The 16,934-nt window shown below is 37.2% G+C and overlaps 2 long non-coding RNA genes across 2 annotated transcripts; both read left to right on the forward strand.

Annotated features, from left to right (window-relative positions):
• The first annotated feature begins 4,203 nt into the window (after positions 1 to 4,203).
• LOC147507167 (uncharacterized) lies at positions 4,204 to 9,655 on the forward strand. The gene is made up of 3 exons (XR_015216148.1): positions 4,204 to 4,749; positions 5,102 to 5,187; positions 9,636 to 9,655. It is a non-coding gene; the product is annotated as an uncharacterized LOC147507167 (long non-coding RNA).
• Positions 9,656 to 11,830: 2,175 nt separating this feature from the next.
• On the forward strand, positions 11,831 to 12,609 carry LOC147507168 (uncharacterized). Its single transcript, XR_015216149.1, has 3 exons — positions 11,831 to 11,884; positions 11,970 to 12,272; positions 12,374 to 12,609. It is a non-coding gene; the product is annotated as an uncharacterized LOC147507168 (long non-coding RNA).
• The last annotated feature ends 4,325 nt before the right edge of the window (positions 12,610 to 16,934 follow it).

The raw sequence follows: 16,934 nt of genomic DNA on the forward strand, positions 1-16,934 counted from the left end.
CCAAAGATTAATTAAGACTTAGTTTTTAGTTCTTAAATTAGGATAATAAAGAAATAATGATTTTATTTAGTGTTAATGGCTACTCTTCATAAGTAAGAAGATGCTTATGTATCTAACACTGTGTTAGTGAGATTAGAATCAAACCACACGTAGCTCTAGATGATGGATTTTATAATCATTGAGAGTGAGTATCAGATGCGACAGTATACTGATGAGTACAGATGTGCGGTCGAGATGGATGACATGTGCCTGTGAGAGGCACGTGGATAACAGTTGTAGGTGTTTAGGTCTATCTGAATTGGCATAGAGTGTAATAATAGTGTTCTTCGTAATGATGGTGGATGGCTGTAATAGTGCATGTATTACAGCAGGAAAATGGCTTAAAGATAAGTTGATAATGATAACAGTGATAGGTGATAATGTCACGAGATGAAATCGAGTGACGAGTCACTGGGCTGTTGAGTCACTGGGCTGTTGAGTATGTCTGGGAGTCGCATTATATTGAGGAAGTTGTTGCATATATACATCACGTGAATGGTGGGATGTCCCTTATAGGTACAGTACATGCAGATTCATTTTACTAAGATATCACAGCATAATCAAACATATCGAGATATAGTTACTTTGTAATTTCGTATGGATGTCCATGTCCTCATGTCCATTTGCTTAGTTGATTTTTAGGGTGTACGGGTATGGGGCCCTAGTGCGGAGGCTGGAGGTATGCAGCGAGCGAACTCTCAAGTTCGGTTTCAAAAGGAGCCAAAATCATGTTTGGTCCCCCTAAAAAAAAAATCTTCCCGCTCACGTCCCCACTGCAATGCAATCTACAAGTATAGTTGTTTTTTTTTTTTTTTTCATCAGGAGCATTATATATCGTCATACCTTTTATTTGACTAGGTATAACCCATGCCTACAACACGATTTGTTGATCACCAAAATACATTTTCTTTAAAAAAAATGCGAGATTCATGAAGATAGGTTCACATACGATATTTTAATTGAGAAAAACATTGAGATTAGTTACGACCATCAAAATATTGACCCATGCGACGTCACGCACAACTACTACCATTTGTCAAAAAGTTATATATATTATTGCCAAAATAGTAATTGTAGTTACAGCAAAATAAGAGATTAAATATAGCGTTGTAAGAGAAGAAAAAGACAAAGATAGAAAATTGTTTATGATTATTGATTACCATTCTATAGTACATAATTCCAAACATCTGTAATGTGAGGAGGCCCTTTTGGGGTAGTTTATGAAGGAATCTTCCACCAGTGAGAGACACATTTTGCATAAGTTAGCAGTTAGCACCCATTCTGGCACATAAGTCAGCACAAGTGTTCACCTCCCTCCAAACTGATGTTATGTTACTCCACCAAACTTTGTGTTTGCACATTTGACATTGCTCTCTTTTGCCAATAAACTCTATTGGATTGAAATGTGTTCACCGCAGTGGCAGAATCTGATTCAATCTAGATGTTTTTCCATCACAACTCAATGGCTTCGGGCAATCCTTTAACAATAGATACAAATTCTGTAACATAATTTGTTTCTAACACCAAGCCACCATTATAACCACTTTCACCATCGCCACTCTTTTTTTTCAAAGTAACGTTCCCTAACTTGTATTCCCATGGGTTCCTTTTAGATGGGCCATCAATATTGTTCACTTCTAGCACCCCAAGAGGAGGGGCTAACCAATAGCAATCAAGAATTCCGGGATCTCGATCTTCTTGCTTTGCCTTGCAGACCCAATCCATGTTATGTTGTATCACAGTCCATGTTATGTTGTATCGCTAGGACTGAGGTTTTGTTGTCCATGCAACTAACCTATAGAGTAGTTGTGCACTCTACTGGTGCGTACAACTCCTGATCAGCAAAGAAAAACAACTAAAATTAAGGTTCCCGTTGTCAGACATGATCTTATTTCTACCCTATCAAATTAGAATCATACCAATGATACAACAGCCTCCCAATTGCCGAACACCAGTGAGCTTTTACTGCTGCCTCTGTCTAGTATGTCAATAAGACTCTGCATTGACCATGCATTATTTCACCAAAACTGAAGAGAATTCAGTATGAGAGTACATAATTATATATTACTTTACAATGTAAATTCATTTAAGAAATAGCAAGGACTTAATAGCTTCATCGACATATATTTAGCAATAGATAGATCAAAATGTGAATACTTTTTATTTACTTTGAGGCATCAAAATAATGTCCCCTTGGTTCATAAGAAGATTTAATTCTTCTAGTCAAGTGTGCAATGTTGTCAGTGGACTTGGGGTACCTTATAAATGACACAATTGATGGATGGAACAAAGTCATCATACAATACCAAACAGTTTAAATATATGGAAATGTATCCTATGGAAAATGCGCGCTAATATCATCAAAGCTTTCACCCATAGTACAATACCCTAGTTGAAATTCATGTATCACGTAGTTAGATCAAGTCAAGCAAACATTGCAAATGAAATAATAATAACAATTACATAGTTAGAGGAAAAATATAGTTGAATTCAATTAAATGAATTGGGTGTTGTCCTTTCGTTCACATACAATTGTTGAATGAACAACAAAAAAAAAAGGAAAATCAAAAAACAAAAGCCAACCTAAAATCAAATAACTTATCAATAGGTTGGAAACATAAACAATTCTAATTCCTTGTAACTCAACTGGCACCTCAAACAACTGTAATAGCAAGATTCCCCTCAGAGCTCATTTTGGCTCCTGCATGTCTTTACATATACAAATAATGGCTCAGGTCGTGAACATCACTTAGACTAAGTTTGTTGTGTTGCTGTTTATTGCATGCAGAAATCATTTCTGGAAATTCTTGAAATTTGTAAAAGAAGAAAAAAAATAAATACACAAACAAAAGCAAATGCGTCACGTTAATTGGTGGAAGCATAGTTATGTTAATTGGGCATCGTAGAGTAACTAAACTCTAAAGCAACTTCCAAGATGTTCCCTATTGTTGTTGTTTCATTTACGCACATGTTAGTTGGAGAATGTGTTGCATATAGCTACTCACTATAAGGCATAGTAACATGCAACAACTATACACTAAAACATTCCATCTATAGCAATAATTTTCTAATGCAATGTAATCAAAAGAAAATATTTAACATACTAAACACGGTTCCACTTTGTAAGAAGGAAAAAATATATTTACTAATCCAAAATTTTCAAGATTAGTAATCTAGTGCTAAATCTAAAAACTAAAAACCACTGCACAATGAAATAAGTCCGACAAAAGAACTTGCACTGCATGGGTTGTTTGAGAATATGCTGATATGAAAGAGGAGATGAGAAAAATGAAGTTGGAAAATCAAGCAGCATCCAATAGAACTAATAAATAGATTAGTTCCAGTGATGTTATTTGTTCAAAGTTCCCTAAGTGGAAACATACGCATTGAGAACTTGCAAGCTATAATTTTCAGTTGTTAGGAAATACCATACAAACATTCATTTTCTAGATGAAATGGTGGACATACCAAAATATGGTGAATTTGCATCTTCTCCATGAATCTGCATATATATAGCAGCCAGCGGTGCATATATTGGAATTTCTTTGAGCATTTGTGATGAAGAAGTTTGCAGCGCATGCAGTGGGTATATATCTTACATATTTCGCTGACCACCTCTCTAGTGTTTAGAGTGCAAATAAGACATTCAGTAACTAAATCATCATTTCCCAAATGATAATGTTCTAAGTGCCAACAAATTTGATAGTTAATATCAGGAAAAGCTGAAAAACGTTAGAGAAACAAAAAGTGTGTAAATACTCCTGCCTAACCAATTCCAATCTACCAGAAAGAATAACAGCCAATGGATTATCCCAAGGCAAAAAATCACCCTACAGCCATGGTACAATTCAAAGCTCACATCCAAAAATAGAGACTATTATGACTAAAGAATAAAAGAAAAAGTATCAAACTTTAATACATACGAAAATTTCTTTTACTAATTATTAGGTGGGACAACCAAAGCTATGTTGTAAAAGAGCTCAATAAAATGCTAAGCATTCACAAAAAGAAATACCTGTTACTGACTTGTAAATGATCTTACGTAGTAAATTGAAGTCGGATAATACTATTTTGATTCCTGTTCTGCGAAAACTAGACACTACAAGAAAATCGATTTTTCCCCACGGATTCCCGGTATTTTTAGCCACAGTCATAAATCCTTGCATAGTTTCCTACGAATTTTGACCGTAGCAAATACATTTTTTCTCGTTTCGTGCCTTTGATACCTTTAGCCACGGTTTATCTCTTTAATTGGGCCGTGGGTGGAGCTACGGCCAAAACCGTCGGGTACAATTTTTTTAACCATTACACCTGCTCTACGCGTTTTGACCGTGGGCTTAGAGCTGAAAAGTTTGGGCGGGCTGACCACTTGCTTCCCTCCCACCGCCAACAGTTTTAAAAAAGAAAAGAAAAGACCGGACTGTTCCTTCTTCTCTCATCTCCCACCGCGAACAGTTAAAACACTTCATCCCCCACCGCCACTCAACCCTATTTTTCTTTTCTGTTCCTTCTTCTCTCATCTCAAGAAGGTATTTCAAGCACCGATTTTTTTTTCAAGCACTGATTTTTTTTTCAAGCACCGATTTTTTTTTGCCAAAACTGGGAGAACTAATTTTTCAATTTAAATTTTTTTAGGATTTACTAAGTGGGAAAGGGATTACAAGCTTCGTTTCTCTTCTCCGAACGCGATTCCTCCATTACAAATTGAAGGTGACTTATTATGCTATTAAACATTGATTTTTTTTTTAATTTTTTTTTTCGTTTTTAATCTAATATTAGATGTTGTTGTTATCAAAGTAGTATTCATTCCCTATTCTCTCTGTCTCTCTAAATTTATATTAACTGATCGCCATGTCATGTTTCTGTAACCATTTTTTTTAGGGTTTTATATCTTTTGTTGGGTTTTATTTTATAAATATGTTTTTACTGTTTTTACTTTGTATTGAAATCATGACTTGTTTTGGATTGTGTGTTTCTTTTCTTTTTTTTTTATTCTCTGTGCCGTTACGTATGCTATTTCTGAAATGTTAAACTACTGGTAATTCGACCTGCTACTTGAAAGGGATGTTTTTAATCAAGACCTAATCTATCTCTCGACCAAACGCCTCAGATTGTTCGATTGTCCTCAAAGTGCAACCTTTATTCAAGGTAAAGAATTTCTATTTATGTTTTGTATTTATGTAATACCAAATTCCTTGTATAGAACTGCTTGTAGTGCTTGTTGTTGGAACATTAGAGCTACCAACCATCCCCCGTATAGAACTGCTTTCGTGTCAATTTAAAAATGGTTCTTTGTAATTTCGAGACAAGTCTCGATACATTCACTTATGATATAATGTTCTGATTGTCTATAAATTTGTGAGATAGCCTATGGATTTTAGAAGGTCGAATTGGAGATATTGGTGATTAGTCATTACTAGTCACTTTACTTGCTTTTTAAAGTTTGATTAATTTTACTAGTCCGGACAGTTGTTATGAATATTTGATTTGTTTGACTAGTCTAGAGTCCGGCATGTGCTATGAGTTAATCTTTAGTTGATTAGTTTTACTTGAGGTGTCGGACATGTCCATGAAATAATCTCTAGTTGATTAGTTTCACTTGTGGAAGTTTGAAATTTGTAGCTAGAATAGCTCATGAAATCGAGGCGCATTTGCACATTCATTAGATTCATTTGTAACGACGCATTCTTCTAGGCATTTTGGTATTGTAGATACGAACAAGATTGGATTAATGTGGTATATATGCATGGTGATATATTATTATGTCTAACATTTTTGAATGTTGTGTGTATCTTTTATTTATTCCTAGATACACCATGGAGGGTTCTACTCCAATCGATAGAAGTTGGATTGAATTAGATCACCATGACGAACGCTTTCTAAAGGGTGTTGATGAGTTTCTAGAGTTTGCAAAAAAATACCATCATAATAAGGTACTGATACCGTGCCCGTGTCGCATATGTAGAAATGGGGGGAAGGCATTGACACACGAAACCGTGAAATTTCATGTTTATAAATGGAGGTTTTATCCAACATATTTACGTTGGATTTTTCATGGTGAAAAAAGACAAGATGCACATGTAGAGTCCAATATGAATTCTAATGTGTTTGAGAATATGAATGATGCATTTGCCACTGTGGTAGAAGAATTTGGTGGTGAAGACTTGGATACATTTCTTGGGGGTTGGGAAGTGGTGCTTTGAAGGGGACTAGTCGATGATGATGAAGCAGAGCCATTGGTGTCGGATAAAATTTTTGAAGAGGCCACAAGTGCTTTATACCCTGACTGTAAAGACTTCACTGTTTCACAGAGTTGCTTCAGTTACTTAAAGTTGTACTACCGCATGGTAATAAGATCCCGAAAGATACATATCGAGCAGAAAAGTTTGTTAAGGATTTGGGACTGAATTACCAGAAGATTGATGCTTGCCCGAATGACTGCATCTTGTATTGGGGAGATAACGAATTCCTGGAACAATGTCCTACTTGTAACTCATTCAGATACAAGTTTGCAACAATTCAAGACAGAAAAAAAAAACGTGTTAGGCAAGCTGCAAAAGCAATTCGCGTACTTTCCTATAGCAGATAGGTTGAAGAGAATGTACAAATGTTGATTGGGTAGCAAAAGCAATGTGTTGGCACTCTACAAACCGATTGAAGGGTGGTGAGTTGGGTCACCCAGTTGGACTCCTCATCTTGGAAACATATTGATAAAACATACCCAAGTTTCTCGTCGAGCCTCGTAACGTTCGATTGGGTCTTTCTACTGATGGGTTCAATCCGTTTGGAATGCAAAGCACTTCGCGATAGTTCATGGCGGTAATGTGTGTCACATACAACCTCCCCTTGGCTGTGTATGAAACCACAATTCACTATGCTTGCATTGCTTATTGAGGGTCCAAAACAGCCTGGAAAAGATATTGATGTTTACTTGCAACCATTGGTTCTTGAAGTTCGGATCTTTGTGGGATATCGGAGTGTTAGTTAAAGATGCTAATAAGGGAGATGTGTTCACCATGCGTCGCGGTGTTATTATTGGGACAATTCATGACCTCCCCGCATATGGAAACATCTCTAGTTGTAGGACTAAGGGGAGATTTGCTTGCCCCCTTTGTGGTCCTAATACTTCCACTTTGAGACTTGTTCATGGGAGGAAAAATGTTTATCTTGACACGAGGCGATTTCTAGGGCAATCGGATCCAAGCAGATTTGATGTGAGAGAATCAACTTTCAACAAGAAAGAAGAACATCGGGCACCACCGCACCGGACATTGTTGGTAAGAAGGTTAAAGAGTCGACCGAGCATCTTAAAGTGAAATGGGGAAAACGAAAGAAAGGGAAGGGTGGTGATTCTGAGGAGGAATATGATACCAGTGACTCTTGTTTCTACAAGCAGTCAATGTTTTTGAAGGAGCTAGACTATGTGGAGGAGCTTCCCATCTTTCATAACCTTGATGTAATGCACATTGAGAAGAACGCGATGCTAAATACTTCTTTCTATGATGTTGGACCGCAAAAAACCAAAGATGACATTAATGCACGCAAAGACTTGGAGCTCTTAAGGATTAAAAAGAAGTATTGGTTGACTGAAAATGCTCGTAAGAAGAAACGCGGGGGGTTTTGTGTCCATTACGAGGAGAAGAAGTTGTTTTTACTACTTTAAGGAATATCGTGTTCCGTTGGTTTTAGTAGTAATTGGAGGATTATCGCCAATGAGGGATCGTCTATGGAGCTGAAAGGGATGAAATCTCATGATTATCACATTTTAATGCAACATTTGCTCCCCGTATTAATCCAACATGCGATAAAAGATAGGAAAGAGGCTCGAAATGTTCTACTAAGTTTTTGTACCTTTTTCCGTGCTCTATGCTCGAGGAGAATTGATGTTGAGTCGCTGACTATACTTGAGATGGGTATGGTACGAACCTTATGTGAGCTTGAGAAAATGTGCCCCCCTTCATTGTTTGTCATAATGATGCATCTGCCTATTCATTTGGCATATGAGGCCCGTGTTTTGGGACCCGTGTTCTACCGGTGGATGTATGTTTTCGAAAGGTACAATAATTTTTATTTTTTATAAATAGTTAGAATTTATTTTACAGAATCTTCCTAATTCATTTTAGCACTCGAAGGTTAATGAAAACCTACAAGGACTCTGTCACGAACAAAGCACGTCCAGCAGGTTGCATTGCAGAGAGATATTTGAAGGAGGAAACAATGACATACTGTGGAGGATATGAAGGAGGGGGTGGCATCCTTCAAAAACTAGATGAAGATGCTGAGGGTTCTACGGTAACAATACCTCTAGGTTCGATTCTTAGTGTTAGTGAGGAAGACGAAGTTGGTCCTCTTGGTCCTCAGAAACGTTATCTTCTAGAAGGTGTTGAGTGGGAACAAGCACGACAATGGATATTGAAAAGCCACCCCAAGTATGATATGTGGAAAAAGTACGTATTTTTCGTGTTGTTACATTGTGGATGTGCTTTTCAATTCCATATTTTATTTTTGTATTGTATGTGTTTTACATGAGAAATTTGCTCACTTTAGGGAGTACGATAGCTTCCTCGAAACATGTAGGAGGACCATGGGGAGAAGGGCAGGGCAAAGACAAAAGTACCTGAAAAAGACGAGTTCATGCCATGGTTAAGGAGACAACTTGACGCTCAAAACCCGAAAGATGATGAGCTCATACAAATAGCAAGGGGACCAACACGAGAGGCCAGAACTTATGATAAGTACACAGTGAATGGGTTTTTATTTGTCACCAAGGATTACGAGATGACTAAACGAAATCAAAACAGTGGAGTTTCTACCAAGTGCCCAACTACCTTTCGCTCGAGTGCTAAGGATAAGAATCCAATTGATGGGTTTGCTGAATACTATGGTGTTATTAGAAAAATCATTCAATTGGAGTACCGGAGTATTGACTATGAACCAGTTATATTCAAGTGTGACTGGGTTAAGCTCCAACATGGTGTGAAGGTCGATAATGAATCAAAGTTGTTGTTGGTCAATTTGTCCAATATATATGGGTCATCCCAAAGGAGTGACGAGCCATTTATTCTTGTTGATCGAGCACGTATCACAAGTCTTTTACTCTCAAGACCCAGTGAATCCCGATTGGCATCACGGTGATTGAGGTTCCAAGAAGGGTATACTCGATCTAGATGCAACAAGATTGGTGTCGGAAGATGTAGTTGTGGATGAATCCTTTTCATGGGCTAGTGAATCAAGAACCAATTAGAATGGAAGACGAAGTGATATTTAATGACCAAGAAGACATGGTTGAGGTCAAGTTCCTAGGCTAAGAAAAAAAGACTTAGAAAGAAGTGAATGTATGTATCTATATATTGGAACTTAAAATAAGTGTATGTTTTTTTTTAAAACTTTTTCCTTTACATATGCGTTTTTTTTGTTTGACGTATTGCATGTCTATTTTAACTCTGTAAGGACATCTATTCAATTTTAAACATCTTGACTTGTAGCCCGCATAAAACACTTGACCTACTGAAAATATTATTAGCTATTGTGGCATTGTCTAGTGTATGTCCCATGTGTGATTATTTGTTTGATAATGCATTTTTTTTTAATATCAGGTAATTTACAATGGTTAGCAAAGACATCACATGGTTCGGTTCCACTTCGTGAGTCCCTAGGGGCAGGTACATAACATTAGGCTAACATAACATTTTATCGACATTAGGCTACATAACATTTTGCTTCTCGACTTCCACCCATTTTATGATCGGTATGTCCGCCACTTCACGGGCGAAGGTCGGGTAATACTAGAGGCCCAAATATATACTTGCTTTTCAAAAGGTTGAAACCGGTGAGAAAATTGTTCTTCGATTAATCAAGACACCTTGCAGCCTTGCTCCCCTAAAAAGGGTGTACATCACTTGTCTAATGAAATTGCTACACTTGTTAAAAACATAAGATCCCGATTTACTATAAATCTTTTCCGGATATGATCATAGGTTGTCTTGAGAATGATATCTTCCCTTATAAAACCATAATTGATAGTCCGAATAATATGTTTCAATTTGAGGGTGATGATGATGATGAGGGGGTTGTTGGTGATTATGTTCGAGACAAGATAATGGCTGCTTGGAGGAGTCGCAAGTATGACTTAAAGAAGACATACCTTGATGGTAAGGATCTAGAAGAAGTGAGAACAATGGAATCCCCATAAGACATTCCTTTGGAGGATTGGAGAGCTTTTATGAGCTTTGTAATTCAGACAACTTTAAGGTTTGTAAACCATACCCAATCATTTTACATTACCTATTTGATAGTATGTTGTCCGATAAATTGTGATTTCTCTTTGTATGCTTGGTTTGAATTTTATCAATGACGTGTAGGAAAAAAGTCACGAAAAATAAAATTAATCGCAAAAGCAAAGAACCCAATTGCTTTCGGGAAGGACACCGCACAACTTGTTAAGCCATGAGATTGCAAAGGAAAGAGGTGTGCCGATGTAGAAATTTTCGTGGTGACTGTACCTAGGCATGCATAGCCATGGGAAAAACAAAATTCATAAAAGACAAGATTTGGTGGTAAGTCTTTATATGGTACCTTTTGTGATTTTTCGATTTGCAAACATTTATGGTATTGATAACCGGAGTTGGTATGTTTATCTATCAATAGGATAAGATTGGTGAACATTCTGCCACCAATCCTCAATCGGACCGACTTGTGATCTTTGTGGCGAGGGTTTGAAATTTAATTGTTTTTTTTTTTCAAAAGGTAAATTAGTCTAGAATATTAGTTATAAGCATAAATTAAAATTTTCCAATTAAATAGGTTCTTGGCAAGGATAGTAGAGGTCGATGCGGTTGATGGGATCGGGTTGCTCCAAATCAAAATTGAAGAACTTCGTCTCCTTATGTCAAGAGGAATCGAGAAAACAAGTGAAGGCGACTTCGGACTTAGCCACCTTGTTTGAAAATAAACTTGATCGGTGACTAACAAATTTCAAGGGCAAGTAGATCACCGACTGAAACAAAGCGGTGCAAATTCTCTCCCCGTATGATACCAATCACGCCTAGTACCCCTAATGGACCATCTTCTTCTTACGGATTCTCTTCACGTAAACACGGTTTCCAATGTATGTAATCTATTTAATTTTTTTATGTTCTTAATGAAACATGTATACTTTCGACTAGTAATGTTTCTTGCACTGTTTTTCAGAAAGCAATTACATTGATGTTGAAGTGGATGTTAGAGCTCATTGGCCTTTGAGAAAAAAGTTGCATCCGGGAGGGTGATAAATGTTGATCCAGGACATAAAATTGGTAGAAGAACCATAGGGAGGGCAATTTCCTAGTCTGCATTGAAGCGATTATCGAAAGCTCATGTGAGATACCGAACCATATAACCACTTTCAACCCTTGGACAAATTGGCAGGAAATGTTATATGGCCTAAAGCGTTCTCAATTTTCTCCCTCCTCGTTGTTAGGCAGCAAACTTGAACTAGTAAGCTTCATTTTGAGTTCCATGTAAGCTTAAGTACTTTATTAGACATGTAAGGTTCATTTTGAGTTCCATGTAAGCTTAAGGTACTTTATTAGACATGTAAGCTTCATTTTGTGCAGACTTTGTCTTTCTATGGATAATTTTGTTAGATGGAATAGTTTATCTTATTCATCTATTTAGTTTTATTTTTTTTTCATTGTGGAACTTGCATATGTATGTATGTCTATGTGTTTGATATTCAGGTGGTGGACTCTACTCAATTGTACTAACCCCTTTTAACTCATGATGCAAATTTATTTGCATTGTCGATCCCAAGCCCAATAAAGGAGGAGGGAAAAGGGTGGCGACTTGAAGGAATGTTGAAACTTAGGTATGTGCTATTCTACTTTGAAATATTTACATCTCACTCTTTTTAAAATTTCAAGTTCACTAAGTAAAGTTTGGTTGGCATCGAGGTGGTGGATTACAACAGTATTGGGGATTACTGGATGCGCTGTTGCACGAAGCGGAAGTTCTTTTTTTTCAGTGAATGGGGTGAAAGATAGAGTCTGTGGAGAGCTCTTGGAGAGACCTCATTTACAACCCAAACTGGTGGCGAGATCATGGGAAGGAAAAACTTAATGGACAGGTCAAGAAACTTGTTTTTTCCCGTGGCAATTTGGTTGGTGATGATCATCCACTTCCAGCTGTAGAGAAAGTGAAATTATCCCTTGCATATACCATTCCTTCATCAATCACACTGCTTGCAAATGAACCTGGTATGTGCTACAATCCTACAGGGGTCATAGAGTATTTCTGGTTTGTTTCTACCTATTACCGATTGCTAAAACCGTATATTGTGTGATCTCAATTCATGCAGTGAATACCCCCGCACTAATCCGGTCTGCCACTCAAGCTGATCACAGCCCAAAGAGAATTCTTGCAATACCTATTAGTCTGTTACTGTAGCAAACGGATGCACTATCAGAGTAGCTGCAGTTGGCATTCATAAATCTGGAAAGGTTTTTGCAAACTCTTCATCTCTTTGTTTAAACTGGGAGCTGAGCAGTTGTAATGGGTTGGCTCACTGGGAAGGTAATGGGTTAGAAAGTTCAAAGGCCATTCCGGGTATTAGTCTTAGGGGCCATTTGTTTTTGCCTCTTATAAGACCTTGAGGTCTTATAACCTCTTATAAGATGTGGCCCAGTGATTTTGGACATTTTTTGTTTGTTTTTGCCTCTTATAAGAGGCATTCTACTAGAAATGTCTTATAAGAGGCTCCAATTCTATAAGTACCAAAATTGGATCTACTTCAATTCTATAAGTCTTATAACTTGAAAAATGACACAAACACCCCCGTCCATATACCCCTAGCCTCATTTCTCTCTTCTTCCCTTTTCATTATTTTATTTTCCAAATAACTCCATTACCCTAACCACCACCGACTACCACCACCACCACCACCACCACTGCTGCCACTACCACCATCACCACCACTACCACCACCATCACCACCACCATCATTACCTCCACCACCACTATCACCGTACTATTAAGACTATCACCACCACCACCACCACCACCGTACTATTAAGACCAATATCATCACCTCTACTACCACCACCACCGTATTATTAAGACTATCACCACCACCACCACCACCGTGCTATTAAGACATCCACCACTTCTACTACCACCACCATCACCGTGATATTAAAACCAATATCATCACCTCCACTACCACCACTACTGCCAATTAAGGTAGTTTCCTAAAATCGATATTTTAATTATTAAAATTGATTTGAAACCAAAAATCAAACTATACGTTTGTTTCAAATTAATATATTCAAATTAAATGTGATGTAAAGTAGGGTTATATTTGTCAAATAACCATCTATAAGATGTCATGTATTTGTTTTTTCTATTTTTACAAGTGCTTATAAGAGAAACTTAAAATAAAAAACAAACCACTTTATAAGACCATCTTATAAGACCCTCTTATAACACATGGTCTTATAAGACCCTCTTATAACTTAACACAAAAAAACAAATAGCCCCTTAGTCTTAATTGCACATTGTAAGAGAGGTAAGATTATCATTTCATTGATTATTCTCCTCTCAAGATTGCTCGATTGGCTTTTTACGCTGAGAAGTTGAACTTTATATGAATCTGTTTTAAACCCGACATTGTGCTAGCTCTTTATCCCCCATTTATATTTTTCTGTTTATATTTTTTTGCAAGTCGCTACTTTATGTGATATTAGGTGTTGGATTTGTAGACAAAGATTAGCTCTTTCCTTAACAATTATATTGGATTACATTGTCTACTTACGCACTTGGTGGACAATTGTATTTGAATAATTCAATAAGTACTTGGTTAAAAGAACATAAGTTTCAATCCTCGGCGATAAATACTAGTGGGTGACCGGTTCTCCGACTTCCATTAAGCGGACCAACCAGCCCAAACCTCATTGCGAATGTTCAATAAGCCTCTTTTTCCTTCCTTAAAACCTTGTCGAAATGCCCAAAAGTTAGTGTAGGTTATAAATCGTAGACCGTGGTTCAAGCTTAGCCTAGAAAGGTAAGATAGTTGTTGGATGGAGGGATAGTGGCACCATCGTGATTATGTTCATATTATATATATCGTCTGTTCACCACAGTTTACCGTCACCTTATTAGTGATAACGTGCATCGAAACTGTTTGTGAACTGTCCATCCATCACGAGTTATTTTCCACTTTTTGTTCACCAAGAAACCAAGATATTAGACTATATGTAGATCTTTTTATTTTTTTTTCTCGTTGCCACTTATTCCTACTATGTCTTGTCGATGCGGTGGTTTTCCTTTTGCTTGATCACGACAATTTTGCTCCTTGCAAGTTACCTAATAGCCTAAACAAGGTGTTAGTGATGTTGCATATCCCTAAAGAGATGTTCCATGTTGATTAAGCTGTTTGTTCTTTGTCTCCGGCTAAAGTCACACACACACACACACACACAGCTTTATGCTTTTTAGTCCTTAAGCTGTCAAAATTCAACATCTTCATTGATACTATTCAAGACTAGACAATACATACAGTTTTTTGTTTAGGACACCTTGCATTTCTGATTTTGGTATTCAATCATTTGACACAGGCATTTAAGCAAACGTTTGCCCCTTTTGGTATGTGTAGGGAATCTATTGGATTACTGAAAAATGAAGGTGTGATTACCGTCACTTGGAATACTATCAACTGCGGGTGTTTAAATGAGGCTAATTACGAGAGGGGCACTTGAATTCTCATATGAGGATGCCAAGGGTTGGAGCACGATATGGTAACTTCAACTTCTAAATAATTGTGTCAAGTTATGCAATAAAGTAACAGGAAATATTTTCTCTATATGAAAAGAGTTCTTTATTTCTAATTGAAATTGTAATGTTCTTTTCGGATAATTTGGTGGAGGATCTCTTGGGAGAATTTGAATCTGAGATGGCGATCCCATATTTGCTATATAAGAATGCTGCCCAAGAAGTTAATGGGATATGGTTCTACAATTCATCCGATTGTGAAGCCGTTGAAGATTTATTCATTCGCAAACCGAAAGTGTTTAGTGCTCTAAAAGTTATTTTCTCATGTAAGAGACCCGATACTTTCTCTTTTTTTTTGACCTGATATGACATCTGGTGGAGTAATGTTTCTAATGCTGATACTTGTCCTATATGAGGTCTGTGTGTTGAAATTTAATGTGCGTGTGACCACATATGAATTTATTATGTACGACCGGTCGAAGCTATCAAGAATTGATTGGAAGTATATCATAATCGACGAAGCACAACGAATGAAAGACAGGGAATCAGTTCTAGCGCGAGATCTCGATAGATATCGCTGCCAACACATTTACTTCTTGCTGGCACTCCATTACAAGTAAGTTATCCTCTCATGTGTAATAATTAGAGATGTATTTGCAGCTTGAAATAAAATAAACAACGAACCAAAGTGCATTTTTTTACCTTACTTTATATTGAAATTTGTGCTAGTAGTGTAATTTATGCTATTTATGGTTTCTTGCCTCTCGGTGATTGGTTAATTTGGCTAGTTACTTGAGATGTCCTCTATTTCCTTTGTTGCTTTCTCCGTACCTTGTAATTATATATATATTTTTATAGCTCAACCGCGATTCTTTCAAAATGATGAGGATGAATGGAAATGGTGATTTTGAGGTGTAGGATGGTTAGGGGAGTTTTGCTAGGTCTTTGTTGATGATTGCAGGTAAAATGACCCAACAGGAATTAAAATATCAATATTTTTTTTAAAACAATAAATAACTCTGTCACGCCCATAGCCGTCATAAAATACTTTTTCCCACGGTCGTCCACTTTACCCACGGTCAAATAACAACCAGCCAAAAACCAAAATTCACGACGCAAACACCAAATCCCACGTACTAAGACCGTAGGAAATATCTTTACCCACGGCCTATAACCGTCGGTACAAATAATCTTTACCTACGGACTCAAACCGTGGGAAATACAGACTTTTTCCGACAGCTTTTTTGACGGGTTAAAACCGTGGCTATACCGACGGCAATGACCGTCACAAAGACCGTCGCTATTGGTGAGCTTTACCGACGGTCATGGCTGTCGGCAGACCATTCCCGACGCACAAATACCCCACGGTCCTCTGACGGTCCAAAACCGGACCGTGGCGTAAAACCTGTTTTCTTGTAGTGAGAAGCTATATATATATTAACAAAATGAAAAGAGAAATGCATACCCATTTCAGTTTAAGACTCTGAGGTTGTGATTCAATGCTTAAGTTTGTATTTCAGAGTAGTACGTACAATGACCTCAATGAAAAAACCAAAATCCGACAATTAGATAGTGAAATGAAATATTATTTGGAAGAAATCAGTTTACTGCAATTATGAAATATACATTACCAATTAAGTCAAACAGAGTGGAAAGAATAATACCATTGGCTATTGGCTATATGTTAATGTAAAGAAGAAAATTATCACAAAGATTGGAAGAGATTGTACCTTTCAACCAACAAAAATATAACATTCCATTGGTTATGATTTTTTCCTTTGTGAAACTCAGTTTCCTACGACTAAACCAATTCAATGAAGCGAGAGCAAAAAGTATTCCATAATGTCAGTATTTCTTAATCCGAAAGTTGGCAGGTGCCGACTAGCAAAGTCGGTAAAATCTTTGGGTGATGATACCAGAGGTCTGGGGATCGAACCCCGCCAGCATCAAAGAGTTACTGATCTCATTTAAAACAGGCTTGCCAATCAAAAAAAAAATCCGAAAGTTGAGTAATTAGAAATAAACGTGCTAATAACCGGAGGAAAACAGAGAACAATTACCTTGAAAAAGGATTAAGGAGAGGATTAAGAAGAAGAACAATTAGCTTGAGATAACGTGTCCGCTCGCTTACTTCAATCAAACCACAACTGCTG

The sequence above is a fragment of the Coptis chinensis genome, chromosome 3 (genome assembly GCF_015680905.1).
Source record: "Coptis chinensis isolate HL-2020 chromosome 3, ASM1568090v1, whole genome shotgun sequence".
NCBI classification, from domain to species: Eukaryota; Viridiplantae; Streptophyta; class Magnoliopsida; order Ranunculales; family Ranunculaceae; genus Coptis; species Coptis chinensis.